Raw genomic sequence first — 15,485 nt, 5'->3', positions numbered from 1 at the left:
AAATTGGTTTGATAGAGTTTTCTGTTTGAAGTAATTCCCCTCTCCTCTGATGTCATCAGATTTTCAAAATCAATGATTTATTTAGATTTATGCATGATAGGAATGTACCATTTGTTGGAGTTTTTTCGATAGTGTATAATCATTTACAACAGGGGATTATTTCATTTGTGTCACATGGTGCTAAAGCGAAAATACAGGTTACAAGCTACCCGTGGGGATCCAGGTTAGAATAGGTCCTCTATACCCTTTGCTTGCCGTAAGAGGCTATAAATGGGACAGTCTTTCGGATGAGGCCCCAAAAACCGAGGCTTCATGTCACAGCAGTTATAGCACGGTAATGATCCCTCTCTGCTCAAAGGCCTTAAGAGCCGAGCATAGACCTAAATTTTGCAGCCCTTCACCGGCAATGGTGACGTCTCCATATGAGTGAAATATTCTCGAGAGGGACGTTAAACGATATTCAATTAATCAGTCAGGTTGCAAGCCAAAGAACCTGTCATATAGAAAACTTTTAACAAGAGAGCCTCTGAAATCAGACCTAGAAAAACTGTTTCACAAGTATGCAGGAAATTGGTGTCCTATCGACTCTAGTCAACGAAAATTTTAACCACATAGTTTCCAGCAAGGCACGTATAAGATTGTAAGAAAATTATTTGATTTTATAATTTAAATAAATGAAAAAAATGTATATACATATTTGATTCTCGATGATTAGAACCTTTTCACCTAAACAATGCATAGGTTTTATGGAGGTTCAGACAGTCCGCATAATACAGTGCCCCTCAAACAATGAGAGGTGTGATTATAGGGGATGCTTACTCCTCCTAGGCACCTGATCCCACCTCTGGTGTGTCCAGGGGTCCGTGTTTGCCCAACTATCTATTTTGTATTGCTTGTAGGAGTTATGAGATTGATCACTGTTCGTTATCTTCACCTTGCATAACAAAGGTAGATTTGATTCATATGTTTTATTGAAGTTATGTGTTTCTTTTTATTTCCTCTACATATTGGCGAGGTCAATCTACAAAATATTCTTATCAAAACATTTCTAATGCAATTTGAAATTTCAGGAAACTTTAATTGATGATACGTTTTGTACAATGCAAATGCATGTATTAACAGCAGACACAAATGGTGTCTTCCTCCTTTAGCAATTTAAAACAACTTTATTTGAAAAATGTTTGTATAATATTTATCTTAATAAGCATCTGTTGATGTTTTTGTTCAGAGATTTGCGATGTCTCCTGGAAGATGCAAGGTGAAGATAACGAACAGAGATAAATCTCACAACTCCCACAAGATACGACTTCAAATATTCCAGAATCCTGCAAAGTAAAGTTAAACGAAACGATTACAGCAAGCAAAGCACAAAACGGAGGCGTTTAGAGCTCAAGTCAGAACGGTCTGCAAAAGACGCAACACAGTCTGTTGTTGAAAATAATTTACTTCATTACAGCTGTAACTTAATTTTCTTATCTTAACTGTTGTGTGTAAAAAAAATTTAAACGTTTATATTGTGGCTGACACGTACTGCAGTAAAATTTGTTTGGATAATGAAATTGATTTGGAAGGCATTTCTTTAGATCAACCAAGTGACAGCAAATCCTATGTAGGATTTGACCTAGACACTGTTGGATTAGGTTTGTGAACACGTATATCTAATGAATATGTTTCAGACTGGTATATTATTATTTTTTAGATTTTTCTGCTAGTCTTTTTGTAGAGTTCTGCTGCACATGACCTAGAGGTATACTCTATATGGAGTTTCAAAAATGTGTTTAATTTCATTTAACCAGGACATCTGATATTGTTCAGATGGCAGCAGTGTGTGGAGATATGGAGTTTAACATGTTCGTGATTTCCCCCGTCCCCAAGTAGTCTTGATGCATCCACAGCAACTGGACTGACTTTTGTTGTTGGAATCATAATGGCTGAGTGGTTGAACATAAGAACCTTTGAAGAACTTCAGTAATTTGTACAATTTGTTAAGAGTGTTGGTTGCAAACCTGTTTTGGTTGGTCACAACATTCAAAGAATCTATCTTACAATTTCGATGAATCAGCTAATCTAATACATTTGTATAAACTATTTGAGAGTTTTGCAAGCACTCTCAGTGGTTTTATTGATACATATGAAGTGTGTAATGCTGTTGCTGATGTGAAGGCACTGAACGAACTTTTTAAAATTAAGTTGTTGACACTATATGTAGTGCTAATTGCATGTTCCCATTGAATTGTTACACCATCAAGTCATTGAGGACCCTGTGTTAATTGCATAATTTCGAAGCTGATTGCAAATTATTTCAGTTTGTTAAAGTTTGAGATAATCCACAAGAGGGATTACAAACTGTTTTCAGTGAACCATTTTCTGGTTCAAAGCAGCCTAAAATTTCCAAGTCAACTAATGTTATCAACAAATTGGTTGATTATTTGAATAGTTTTTTTTTAAAAAAATTTGAACAACATCGTGCATACCACGTGATATATGTGTTCACAGCATGGTCTGATATATTTGTACTTGCAATAGTGTACAGAGATATTACACATTTTGTTTATATATACTGTTTGTACATTTACCTGGGTGCATTTTAAATAAACATAATGAAATCAATAATACTTCAACACTGGCATTGGAATAGGCTATGGCTTCAACCTTGTTCCATTTGTTGTCACAAAACCAGAGATTATTGTATGTAATTGATGATATACAGGGAGTATTATAGGTTTAAAATGTCTGTAAATTGAACTAATGTTTTAGGGAATGGTTTTTTTAAATGTAATATAACAAGAAATGAAAAATCACAAGTCAATTTATTCCCCCAAAATATTTTTAAGTGTTGCATTACCTTACTTTTGACTGCCGAGGGCTTTCTAAAATTTCACTTTGAATTATGTAATTAGATCTATTTATATCTTTAGAATTAGTTAGGATTAGTACATAAATCTGAACTAAAGTCTAGCCTTTAAATATTAATATTTTGATCAATGAGTAATCGTTATTGTACGAAAGCCGGATAGGCTTATTTTTGAAAAAGTAATAAAATACGTTATAAAGAAATATTACCCCGATATAACGACATATTAACTCGTTATAACGATATAATTAACTCGTTATAACGAGATACTAACTCGTTATAACGATATTATTATTAATTAACTAATTCTTTATAACGAGATACTAAGTCGTTATAAGAAGATAACTAACTCGTTATAACGAGTTAGTTTTTTACCTTGTCAAAAATGAGCCCAGCAGGTTTTGCATTATTGAGTAACTTGTGAAAAAGAAATTCCCGAAGAATCTGCTCGTGTTTATTTCGGCCTGCCTAATGGAAGACCTATAGGTTATTGAAGACCTAAGGAAGACTTACAAAAATGTGGGCTATATAGATAAAAAATGATATGATTTTCTTATAAAACATATTTCAAATATCTATGATAAAAACAAAAAGTTTGAAAAAAGTTCTTAAAGCACAGGATGTGGACTATAGTAAATCGTGGCTATCTCTTCACTTTGTCTGTTTATACAGAAGGTAAGTTCCTCGATGTGTAGACAGCGAGTGAAGATTTGAGTCAATATATCCCAAGGGCAGCGATGTATCAGGAACTGGTCCGTGGAACACGTCTCCTCGGTTAGGAAAATCACAATCAACTCTGGAACTAACAGCTCACACGATACTTACGGTTGGTATAGACAGCTCAACCTGAGTTACTACATTATTCCCTCTCCGATTATGAAGGTATAGGCTCATTAAATGAAATTAAAATGATCAATCTGGATGAAGGTACCAAATAAATATTTTCGATCCACCAATAAGAACATCAAACAATGTATGGTTGAAGGTACCACTATAGTATCTAAAACCACGTGAAGACGCCATGCTAACATCTTCTTATAAAAATATACATTTCACCTCAATGAAATGGCACGTGGATACACAGGCAAATGTGCCTCACGTGAATTTCACGTGAAATGCTGTTCACGTGAAATTCACATGAACCTTTCACGTGAAATTCACGTAAATTTCATGTGAATTTCACGTGAAAAGTGATTCACGTGAAATTCACGTTAATATGTCCACATGAATTTCACGTGAATCACTTTTCACGTGAAATTCACGTTAAAATATTCACATGAATTTCACGTGAACAGCAATTCACATGAAATTCACGTTAAATTTTTCACATGAATTTCACGTGAAAAGCATTATATCACTTTTCACATTAGTTCCTTGTGAAAATTTTAATGTGATTTGATTTTCGCAAGGAAATAATGTGAATGTTGATTCACGTGAATTTCACGTGAAAAGATTCACACGAATTTCACGTGAAATTTCTTCATGTGAAATTCACACGAACAATTTCACACGAATTTCACGTGAAAAGCTATTCACGTTAAAAATTTCACAAGAAAAGTGATTAAAGTGAAATATTCACACTTCTTAATATATTCAAGCGAAAAAATAAATAAAATTAAGGTAAAATATAAAACGATATGGAGATTAGGCAATTCAAAAGTTAGAGTACATTTATAAAATGTAGGCAAACGACCAATAAAGTAGATCCTGCTCACGCCTCCCTCTCCTCGTTTATTTGCGAAATTATAAACTTGCATTGTAGTTATGTACGCAGTATGATTACATGTACTTTCCACACCTGATTTCTCTCATTTCCCATTATTTTTTCTCTTAAGAATTAAAATATAAATTAAATCTCCCATCATCATAGATATTAATGAAAGCATATTTTCCAACTACTTGAAGAATCACTATATTGATAGAGTTAGAATATGCAACTTCAAAACCACGAAATTTTCTACACATGGAAAATTACTATTTTACAGTAAAATCAGAAAGAACTATGAATTAAAACTAATAAGACCATTTGAAATTTCCATTTGTGAGAGTAGTACGTTTTAAATAGCTAAGAATATTTGCCCACCCTTTAGAAATTGAAACTGGTGGATATTCAAAACCATGCATTCCAAAAGATTGTTGTTTTTGTCAGTTTTGTAAAACTACTGAAGATGATTTAAAGTTTTTATCTCGCTGCTTTATGATGTTAGTAACAGGCTACTTGTCGGAGTGCACTTGGGCTGTTTACATACATGTGATTTGAGGGTACTTATTGTGCAGGTGGGAAAAAATGCCATGATATTGTTTTCCGCTGTCGGTAGTTTGGCATCAATTTTAATTACCCCCCCTCCTTATTAGATACATCAAGAATAATTACCGGTGTGATACCTTGGAAGCTGGTGTATGCATAAAGTTAGACTTATTGGAAATTGCTGATACACGCATGTAGAAATGAAAATTTTCTATCAGCCGTATTCACCATCCCGAATTTGTAGATCTTCAATCAAAAGGAAAACACAGATTTCTAGCACTCGGAAGAAAGCGAAAAACATGAACAATCCTTAACAATACTGTCCATGTATATTTAGATAACTTTTAAAAAATATATATAAAGCTTTACACTGTAACAGTCAGATTCCGGTAATAGTTACAAGACTGTGACGTCACACTCGAGTAAGCCGTCTGACGCGTCTGACGTATGCAAGACAGCGAATGTGAAAGTACATAGAAACTCTACAGGTAAGATGAGATTGAGCATTGTAATATATAAATGTTCAGTGTAAATTCAAGCCATTAGGCTTATTACATTTATGTGATCTAACGTTCCTAATGCAACCGCTTATTTCAGACTGATGAGAATTACTTTAGACGGGGTACGTCAACGAATAGGCACGACAGCGAAAATACGGAAGTCACTTCGGGGACGTGTCGCAGAATCACATAACTCTACACGGTTTGTTAATCTTTCCTTATTCATCAGAGAACATGGTAATCGTAATTCAGAACATAATTTTTATAATTTAATCGATCTATATATTGATTAGGGGTGCTAAGTAACGTTCTATTACCTTCATAGAGACATCATCGAGATCAGGCACGTTGAAGGGGGGGGGGTGATGTGTAACAATGTCCATCGATTGTTATATATTATATATCGTAATGCCAATAAAATGTATATATATTGGTTGCTCCCCCCTTTAACAATAGTTTTAAATGAGAAGAATGTAAGCTTGAAAGCTCTATCAATGTCAATCGTTTCATTTTAAGCAATGCATTTATATAGATTTCATCTAGATAATGAGGAATGCAAAGTCATTTTCAAATCGCCTCTGGACTAGAACATGATAATTTGAAAACATATTCCATGACTTCCTTCTGTATCTTGTATAATAATTCTATTCTATTCTGTATGATGATATATAAAAGGTTATGTTTCTTTCAAACACAAATTATTGATAATTTTTCAACTTTTTTTTCTTCGTTTCTGCTACATCTACATGCAATTTCATTCATAGTACAGTATGTGCACATAAGGCTTAAGATGACTCCTTTTGTATATTGAACAGTCCTTTTAATACATAAATATTTCTTTTTCAGAGATTAAAAGAAAGAAAGAAAAGACAATGAAGACAACCATGTAAAAACAAATTCAATCAATTAAATTATCAGCAGATTGAAAGCAGATTTGTACTCCTTTTTGTGTTCATCTGAACCCGAGATTCAGGGTATCAAAATCTCCATGTATGATTTAACGTTATAAAGTTTATGTGAAATTCACGTGAATTTTATGTGAAATTCATGTTAAAGATTTCACGTGAATTTTATGTGAATTTCACGTGAAATTCATGTGAATTTCACGTGATTTTTTTTCGTGTGAATTCACATTTGATGCTCTTTTAACGTGAATTTCACATAGAAATTTTCACGTGAAATTCATGTGAATTTCACGTGAAATTCACGTGAGGCACATTTGCCTGTGTAACAGAACTCTTTGTACAATACTTTGTCATTGTTCAGAGTGATCAGCAGTAGCAGATATAGCTGTCTCAGAATATCAATATAAAAATCAAAATAGTAATCACCCAAACACTCCATCAAAATATAATGTGAGGTACAGTAATTCTTAAATAAATTACAATTACAGCCTAGTTTCAAAACCATGCAATTTCATAAATGAAAAGGTAGAGATAAAGAAAAGTGATCAATTTCATAATTTTTATAAGGAATACAAAAATACATTTACATACATCTGTGTTTGATAATCATATTGTTTATCTAATATCGCATTATAAAGATGAATTTCAGATAGCTTGTTGAATCAAAACATCTATGATAAATAATTGATCGTGTTCCTATGTTATATTGCAAGAATTTCTAGGAAAGCTCTCTTAAACGATTGACTAAATTGTTGAAGCTTTAAACAATGCCAACATCACTGGCACTCGTAAACAACATAATTGAAACAATAAACTCTGATTATGTTCAATATTTTACAACCTTGTGCATTTTCTACATACACACTTCCGTCACATGATGTGTGGCTGAGTAAACCACAAGATTATCATGGTCAAATAAACCTTTCCATTTCATATCAATCTACCCTCACCACTCACATTCAGCGCTAACATGTCTACCACAGTTCACTCAGTTAAAATTCACAATATGTACATCATGGATCTGACCTCTTTAACATGGTTCACCCGCTTAGACATCACATGTACATCATGCACAAATATATAAAAATAGCATAATGACATTTCATACCATGAATTTTTCAATAATTAATGACACAATAATGGTAGACTGTACAGTATTTATATTTTCTAAAATGAATCATACAATAAATGAATGACAATGAATGTTCACTGTACATCATTTATATTTTCTATAATGAATTATACAATGAATGAATGACAATGAATGTTCACTGTACAATATTTAAATATGAACTCATCGCAAAATACTCCAAATGCACAATTTAATGTTTTATATTAGTTGCAAGTCCATTTCCATAATTATTAAAATATAATCCTTACATGTAGGTTATCTATCATTTTGGCATGTAACAATCAATTAAACAATTGTGTATTTATGCATAAATGCACAATACGTCAATGTAAAACTATTATAGTTTGAGTCTATGTATATTACAATGGATTTCAATTGAAAGTCAGCATATTTGAATCAAACAAAATATCAACAATGATTCTCCAAATAAAACATAATGCAGTACAATTACACAAGCAAAACAACATACGATTTAGTTCGTCAATACAACCTATCATTGGGTCAAATGCTGTCTGACGTCTTTCATACCGATTGTTAGGCCGTTTTTGGCACACTGATTTTGACTACGGATGACTCTGTTTATCTGATCAGGATATTGGGCTCATGGCGGGTTTGGTGTGTCCGGGGGTCCGTGTTTGCCCAACTCTCTATTTTGTATTGCTTATGGAAGTTTAACTTACATTTACGCCACTGCATCAGTATACTAACTGTTCGTGCACAGCAAAAATATAATAGACTATACAATGTCATGTCCAAATAAAACGCACTGTGCAATTGCACATAGAAAAAACACAGAAGTGTAACGTACATTAATGTCAAGTGCATTAGTATGCTGCTTTTGCACAACGAAAGTACATTACAATATCATTTCACAATGCATGTATGTGTTCTAGCTAATAAATTTTATGATAAACATGATGCGATTTACAACTTACAATTCATGAGATTATTTTTGCTGTAATACTGAACATTTTCCTTGTGCTCACAATTACAAGTCCACATTTGAATTTCAAAAACAAATAGTAAACAAACCAACATATACATTAATTTAAACATTACAGATGATAATACTAATATATAATTTCTACTGTTCATTGTTCTTTAGTTAAGTATGAAACACCAGTCGATACAAGAAAGCAGTGTTAATGCTATAAATGTATGTCACTTGCTTAATAACTGAGTCTTGGATTCAAAGAGCCGCTGGATAGGGAGCCTGGAACGCCTCGGGGACCAACACACAATATTTTCTTGGAAGTTTGTCCCTTCCGTCATAACAACCCGGACCAAACCAAAGATGTAGGGGTGGTTACATAACCAACCTCTGGTCTTGTTGTCTTGATGATTTTGATTATGTCAGGAGGATACTGCTGGTCTCCGTTGGACTCTGTTTTCCAGCCCGTCAAGATGGACGTCATGGAAAAAACACAGGTCTGCATCTGTTTCGTAGACGATTCAGTAGCTTTAAAATACTCCACTGATAAGACAGGAAGAGAACTTGAGTATTATTGCGAAGCTGAATTTGCTCAAGAGATTGTCACTAATACCAAATATACTCAGTAGGTAAATGTAGCAATTGTATAACTGATAACGAATTGGTATCTCTTTCTTTCCACTGATATTACAATGTAGTGAATTGGAAAAAACAGACTTGTCATCTCCAAGGAACTGATCATTCCATTTGGTGTTACTCAGCAAATTGCCACTGATTCCAAATAGACTCAGTAGGTCATTATAAAAAGATGCACTGAGCCCAGACTTGCATATCCTCATGCACAAAATAAAATTTAAGAAATGGCATAATGTACCTTGAAAAACTTTTATTTGGCGATATTGGCCACGGCTACAATTTACAATAACAATAAGGGAACCAGGCATCAATTACAATGCATTGCCTTTATGGCATCCCTGAACAATGCAAGCATGAACAGGTGGGTCCTGGGCACCGATCCTCACCTGTTTGATCACCTAGTATGGCAAAATTCAATCATTTAAACACAAAGTCAAATAGGAAAACAAGCTGTTGAGCGGTACTGGTGAGCCAAAATAGCCGCCTTGAACATAAGCTGTTCCAGGAGCAGAAATGTTTCCGGCCTTGACGATTGGGATATTGACATGTAAGGGAGAAATCCAACTGCTTATCTGAAATTAACACAAGAAAACAAAACGAGAAGCGGCAGTAATGTTCGATAAAAATGATCTAACATTAAAATGGGGTGTGGTAGGGAGGGTTGAATTTGTTTGCAGACGACTGACGACTTTGCGTATGACGTCACATTTTTTGCTGTGTTCGCTAATATCCCGAAAATCGTGACGTGGTTGACTCTAGGAACCCGGGGTAGTTCCCTTGGGATGCGGAAAATAGCACAGTAATAAAAATAAAAACTCCGTATCACTTTGATAAATGGATTTAACCTCTAGTGGTTAAATCACATTATAGCAAATATATGGCTTATAATGCATTGGGTTCTCTTTCTCTTCACCAGCATTAATATGCTACGACTTGAAGACAGCATACTTGTCATCTTCAAGACATGGGACACTCCATTTGGTGTTGCTGTTATATCTGGAAAACACCCCCCTCCGGGAGTTTGTACTTGGAAGTAGTTCCGGGAACAAATACTTCCTGGGACACTTCAGTTCTTCATTGTGTAAATTACCATAACCATCCGACTCAAGAGTTCCATTGTTCACCGCTATTCCATAAGGGTCAGAGTGGAATTCCAGATAACTTCCCGTTGTGTTATTTCCAAACAGGATGCTTGGTTCAGTTGGAATACTATCTAATCCGCAGGCATTGTTCTGTGGTTCTAATACTTCAGCTGCAATTTCTCGTAATCTGGGTCACCACTGATGTCTTGGTTGTGCACCGCTTCATTAACACAGACCTTTAATACTTCTTTGCCATAGAAATGATAAAGGTCTACACAGTTCAACATCGATCTTGCCTGCTCTGTGTAGAAGGTGGTGTCCTGATGTTCTGAGAATTCAATATCACTAACGGTCTTGACTAATGAGTTTAATGACTGGAAGTCTATAGACTGAAGGTCTACTCCAAATGTTGAATCTATGGTAGTTTTTGTTTTCATTCTGGCCAAAATTGAAATATGTTTGTTTGCCCATTTCTGATTGGAGGATTATAGACAATAGTTATGCGGTTAGGAAATGTTTTACATGTACTTTTTTCTTTCTTTTTTTTTTTTTAAATTTTGATACAATAATCATTATCAAAATGATTGGTAGTAAATGCTATCATGTATATATGGTTTGGTATTAGTACAAAGTAATGTTGAATGTCTGAATTAAAGAAAAAGAAATTTAATGTATACGAAAAATGATTTAAAAGGAAAGCAAAATGTATAGTTAAGGGGTTGAAAATTATCATCAGTAGGTCAGATATAAGGGCAAACAAAGTCTAAAATAAGGCCTCATTTAATAATGCATGAATTCAGTTTTTAAGATATGCAAAATATGATTTTTAATATCTATCTTAAATGTCCCAGCCTCCTAATGCTAAAACCTTCATACATGTTGTAGATCCTTACTTCTTATTAAGCTCCCTCTTCGTTCGATTAGCTTGGAAGAAAGACACAGTATCACAGCACCCCGGGTTTATATACACCCAGGCTGTTCTAATTTAAAAGTTGTCTTTCTTTTTCTGGTACAACCTTCCTTTAAATATTGTATCACCAAACACTTTTCGAAAGAGTGTATCTATCTATCTATCTATCTATCTATCTGTCTATCTATCTATCTATATATATAGGTTGCCTTATTTAAGACTTTGTTTGCCCTTACATCTGACCTACTGATGATAATTTTCAACCCCTTAACTATACATTTTGCTTTCCTTTTAAATCATATATATATATATATATATATATATATATATATATATATATATTCCGAGTTTTTATACAATTCCAGCTTCGCGTCTCGTTTTTTGTCTGATAATCTGCACCTGCAAATTCGACATGATCTGCATGGATATTTTGATAGATCAAATTTCCTGTAGGAGCAATGATTATATATTCACTAATGCATTTGTACGAGACAACATATCAACAGGCTGAAAGTATCGTTTTTTATTCGGTAACAGACGTCACGGCAAAAAATGTTCAATTTGAATCCTGTTTATTGGAAAAACAACAGTAAATGTGCACACACAAAAATAATAACGTGACATGAAGAGTAGGTCTACCGGTACTGCAGATATGACCATAAGTTGCACATGTTTGTAGCGACTGTGTTATTTGTAGTATTTATTTCTAACAGTTGAGTTTATATTAAAGATCCCAGAGATAAATGTAGAAAATACACATGAGTCACCAGTGTTTGTCTCAGTTTTTATATTCATATACAGGGTAATTTTGTTAAGGCGACAATGCAATTTTATAATTTTCTACAATATTTTGACAATACGGAAACAGTTTCTCCTTTGGAACGATTGGTATGGAGTATACCGACCTGTTTTGATAGGTATGGAGTATGCCGACCTGTTTTGATAGGTATGGAGTATGCCGACCTGTTTTGATAGATATGGAGTATGCCGACCTGTTTTGATAGGTATGGAGTATGCCGACCTGTTTTGATAGGTATGGAGTATGCCGACCTGTTTTGATAGGTATGGAGTATGCCGACCTGTTTTGATAGGTATGGAATATCGATCTGCTTTGATAGATATGTAGTATACCGCCGGACCTGTTTTGTTAGGTACGGGTTGTATCAACCTGTTTTTATAGGTATGGGGTATATCGATTTGTTTTGATAGGTGTGGAGTATACCGACCTGTTTTGATAGGTATGGGGTATATCGATTTGTTTTGATAGGTGTGGAGTACCGACCTGTTTTGATAGGTATGGAGTACCGACCTGTTTTGATTGGTGTGGAGTATACCGATTTGATTTGATAGGTATGGAGTATATCGATCTGTTTTTATGGGTGTGGAGTATACCAACCTCTTTTGATAGGTGTGGAGTATACCAATCTGTTTTGATGTAGAGCTGATGTGCACTTAATCTAGGTTGAGATCTCTACCGAGATTAATGTGCACTGATTCTGAACTGGCATACTATAAAACCTGGCCTGGCCCCATTGGCCTGGGCTGGCCCCAATTTTGGCCTCTAATTATGCTCCATCCATCTAAAAAATTGTTTGGTCTCAACCAAAATTTTTTTTTTGATTCAAACTTTTGATTGAATTCATTGATTTATTATTGGTTTTTGTTTTTCAAAGTCATAGCACATAAATGATATGTTTCTGTTGTTTTGTAAATGTGCACTTTGAAATAATCATGAACTACCACCAATCTGATTGATTTTATTGATTATCTATTGATCAGTGTATTGAATAAATCATTTTCTTTTCCCTTCATATTTGTATGTACTAGTACACACAAAAACCGATTGCACAACCAATGAAACAATTGGCATATTGATTTTGTTTCAGAATTATGTGCCATCCCGACAGCCGAACCAGCTTGTCCTGACGACGTGTACGATTTCACAGATTAAGACATCGTGCTGTCAAGTGTGAATATCATGCCCATGTAAATACACACATTTTGTAGAACGGTAGAGAAAAATGCACATACATAATATATATAATATATTGTCATTATTACTACAATGGGCTAAGTAATGGTTATCTTCTAGCATCCGAGTAATATTCACATTATCTGTCACGAATTTTTTCAGGAACTTAATTCTATAGATGTATTTGTACAAATGTTTTAAGAAAACATGTATAACACAAATATTAAAGTAGGAAATGGATTAAAGATTTGCATCAGCAAACTCTTTATGAAATGAGAGAGAGAGAGAGAGAGAGAGAGAGAGAGAGAGAGAGAGAGAGAGAGAGAGAGAGAGAGAGAGAGAGAGCACTATTTAACATTACTGACTTTATCGAATCAAGTCTGTGTATTTGATAGGAAGCATTACGCAACCATAATTAGGAACAAGGGTGATCTTCACATTGACTTGAAATACATTTACCACCAAAATGTGCATTTGTCAACGGAGATAATGAATTATACAACTAAAATGTATTAATACAAATACGAAATCCATGTTTGGACAAATTCTTTTTAAGTTTTATGAGTTACACCCACTCTCTGCACAATTTTAAAATATTACTTGTGTTTGTCAAGAATCTTAGACAATTGTAAACTGAAGTCATCTCCTCCGTCCCGCCCCCTTACCACACTTTACAGCTGTAAAATCCGGAGGTTCGCATGAAGTTGTCCACCCCCCCCTTTCAATTCCTGGATCCGGAGAGAGATATTATCCTATCTGTGCTGGCCATGTTTCAGGGACAGAATTTACAAAGAGTTGAAGGGACAACTGTGTCAAATGGTCAAACCTGTGTATTTACGCAATCACAAAACAACGCTTAAAACTACCAGAGAAATGTACGTCGTACAAAGCAGAGAACGAAGTACATGTAGAGCATGAACGTATCAAAATAAATACGGGTGGATTTAATGAGTTTTTCTTTTTAAATCAGGATTTTATTCTTTTCTTACTGGTGAAATCGTTAATTTGATTTTATCCCCCGTAGAACTCATACAATAAATTATTTTATCTAATTTTGAAATTCATGAAATGTATGTACAGGTAAAGGAAAGACAGGTGTCCATACACGTGGAACTTGCATGTTTGATCCCTGCAGCATGCTTACTTGAAAACTCGACACTGTAAATAATTATTGGCATAAATAAAAGGTATAACATTTTTTGATCAATTTCTTATGGAAAAAATGTTTCCACAAATATTAACTTTTAACTTACTGCTGATTCCCGATTTATTAAATTTCAGCACACGCAACTCGCAGGAAAAAAAGTTTTATTAAGTTGTGAATTATTCGGCTAACTACCGTACATATATGTTTTAAAAAATTGCGAAAATTAATTCACAAACATATACAATTTAAATTCTACTATTTAATTAATTCTACATGCATTAATAAGAAGTACGCGTCATCAACTATCAACAGTGTAAATACAGGTACATTTGTAACTCACAACCGCCCCGGTGTAAACGTGGTCCCGCGAAGCCCCGCTATGAAAAACCACGACGGTGTAATGCGGAAAGGATTAACTTCCCGTCGCGGGGACGCGGGAAATAAGGGAACCACGATGGCTGTACTGTAGATATATTGTACATGTAAATTGTGTATGGAAATCTTCTAAAATAAATACATTTAGTCAGCAATTCGTAGACTCTATGGTTATTATGACGATCTGATTTACAAATACAACCTGTCATTGGGTCGAACGCTGTCTGAAGTGTTTCAAACATACACGCGAAATACCCAAGGAATTAAACATTTAAAAATACAAGAAGAGGGTACCAGAAATCCTCCCCACAAGCACCTGCGCTCATAAGATTATCGATGATATGACATTTATAAAAACAGTTTCTGGGCGAAATTCGTGTTTCTCATTGAAAAAAGTACACTCTGAAGTTACATATTTTTCAGAAATGCAACCGAAATACCCAAGGAATTGAATATTCAAAACTACAAGAATGGGGGGTACCGAAAGTCCTGTCTACAAGCACAGGTAGATGAGATTAAAGTTTGTTCCAATCATGAACCCGGACTGTAGGATTAGACCTCAATAAGGGATCAAAGTTTTACATGAAATCGTCTTCTCAAGACCATCAGGGCCATGGTTAGTTATATTGATAAGCAAGCATCAACCGGCAGTGTAGATTACAATTCATTAAAATCGTGATCCTAGTGGGTATGATGAGGCCAAGATAGGGAAGAATATTTTACATGGCAATATATGAGACGATTAATCTGCAGCCTTGTGCTCATGTAAAATTAACATTTCATGCGGTCAGTG

The 15,485-nt window shown here is 34.5% G+C and overlaps 1 protein-coding gene and 1 long non-coding RNA gene across 2 annotated transcripts in view; one reads left to right on the top strand and one right to left on the bottom strand.

Annotated features, from left to right (window-relative positions):
• Nucleotides 1-15,485, bottom strand: part of LOC130046582 (uncharacterized) — a 134,484-nt gene that overhangs the window by 100,093 nt on the left and 18,906 nt on the right. The window lies entirely within an intron of this gene.
• On the top strand, nucleotides 5,484-6,569 carry LOC125665601 (uncharacterized). Its single transcript, XR_008798881.1, has 3 exons — nucleotides 5,484-5,590; nucleotides 5,700-5,804; nucleotides 6,449-6,569. It is a non-coding gene; the product is annotated as an uncharacterized LOC125665601 (long non-coding RNA).

Source organism: Ostrea edulis, chromosome 1, assembly GCF_947568905.1.
Source record: "Ostrea edulis chromosome 1, xbOstEdul1.1, whole genome shotgun sequence".
In the NCBI taxonomy this organism is placed as follows: Eukaryota; Metazoa; Mollusca; class Bivalvia; order Ostreida; family Ostreidae; genus Ostrea; species Ostrea edulis.
Note: the sequence above shows the minus strand (reverse complement) of the source record. Positions and strands in the feature narration are given on the sequence as shown.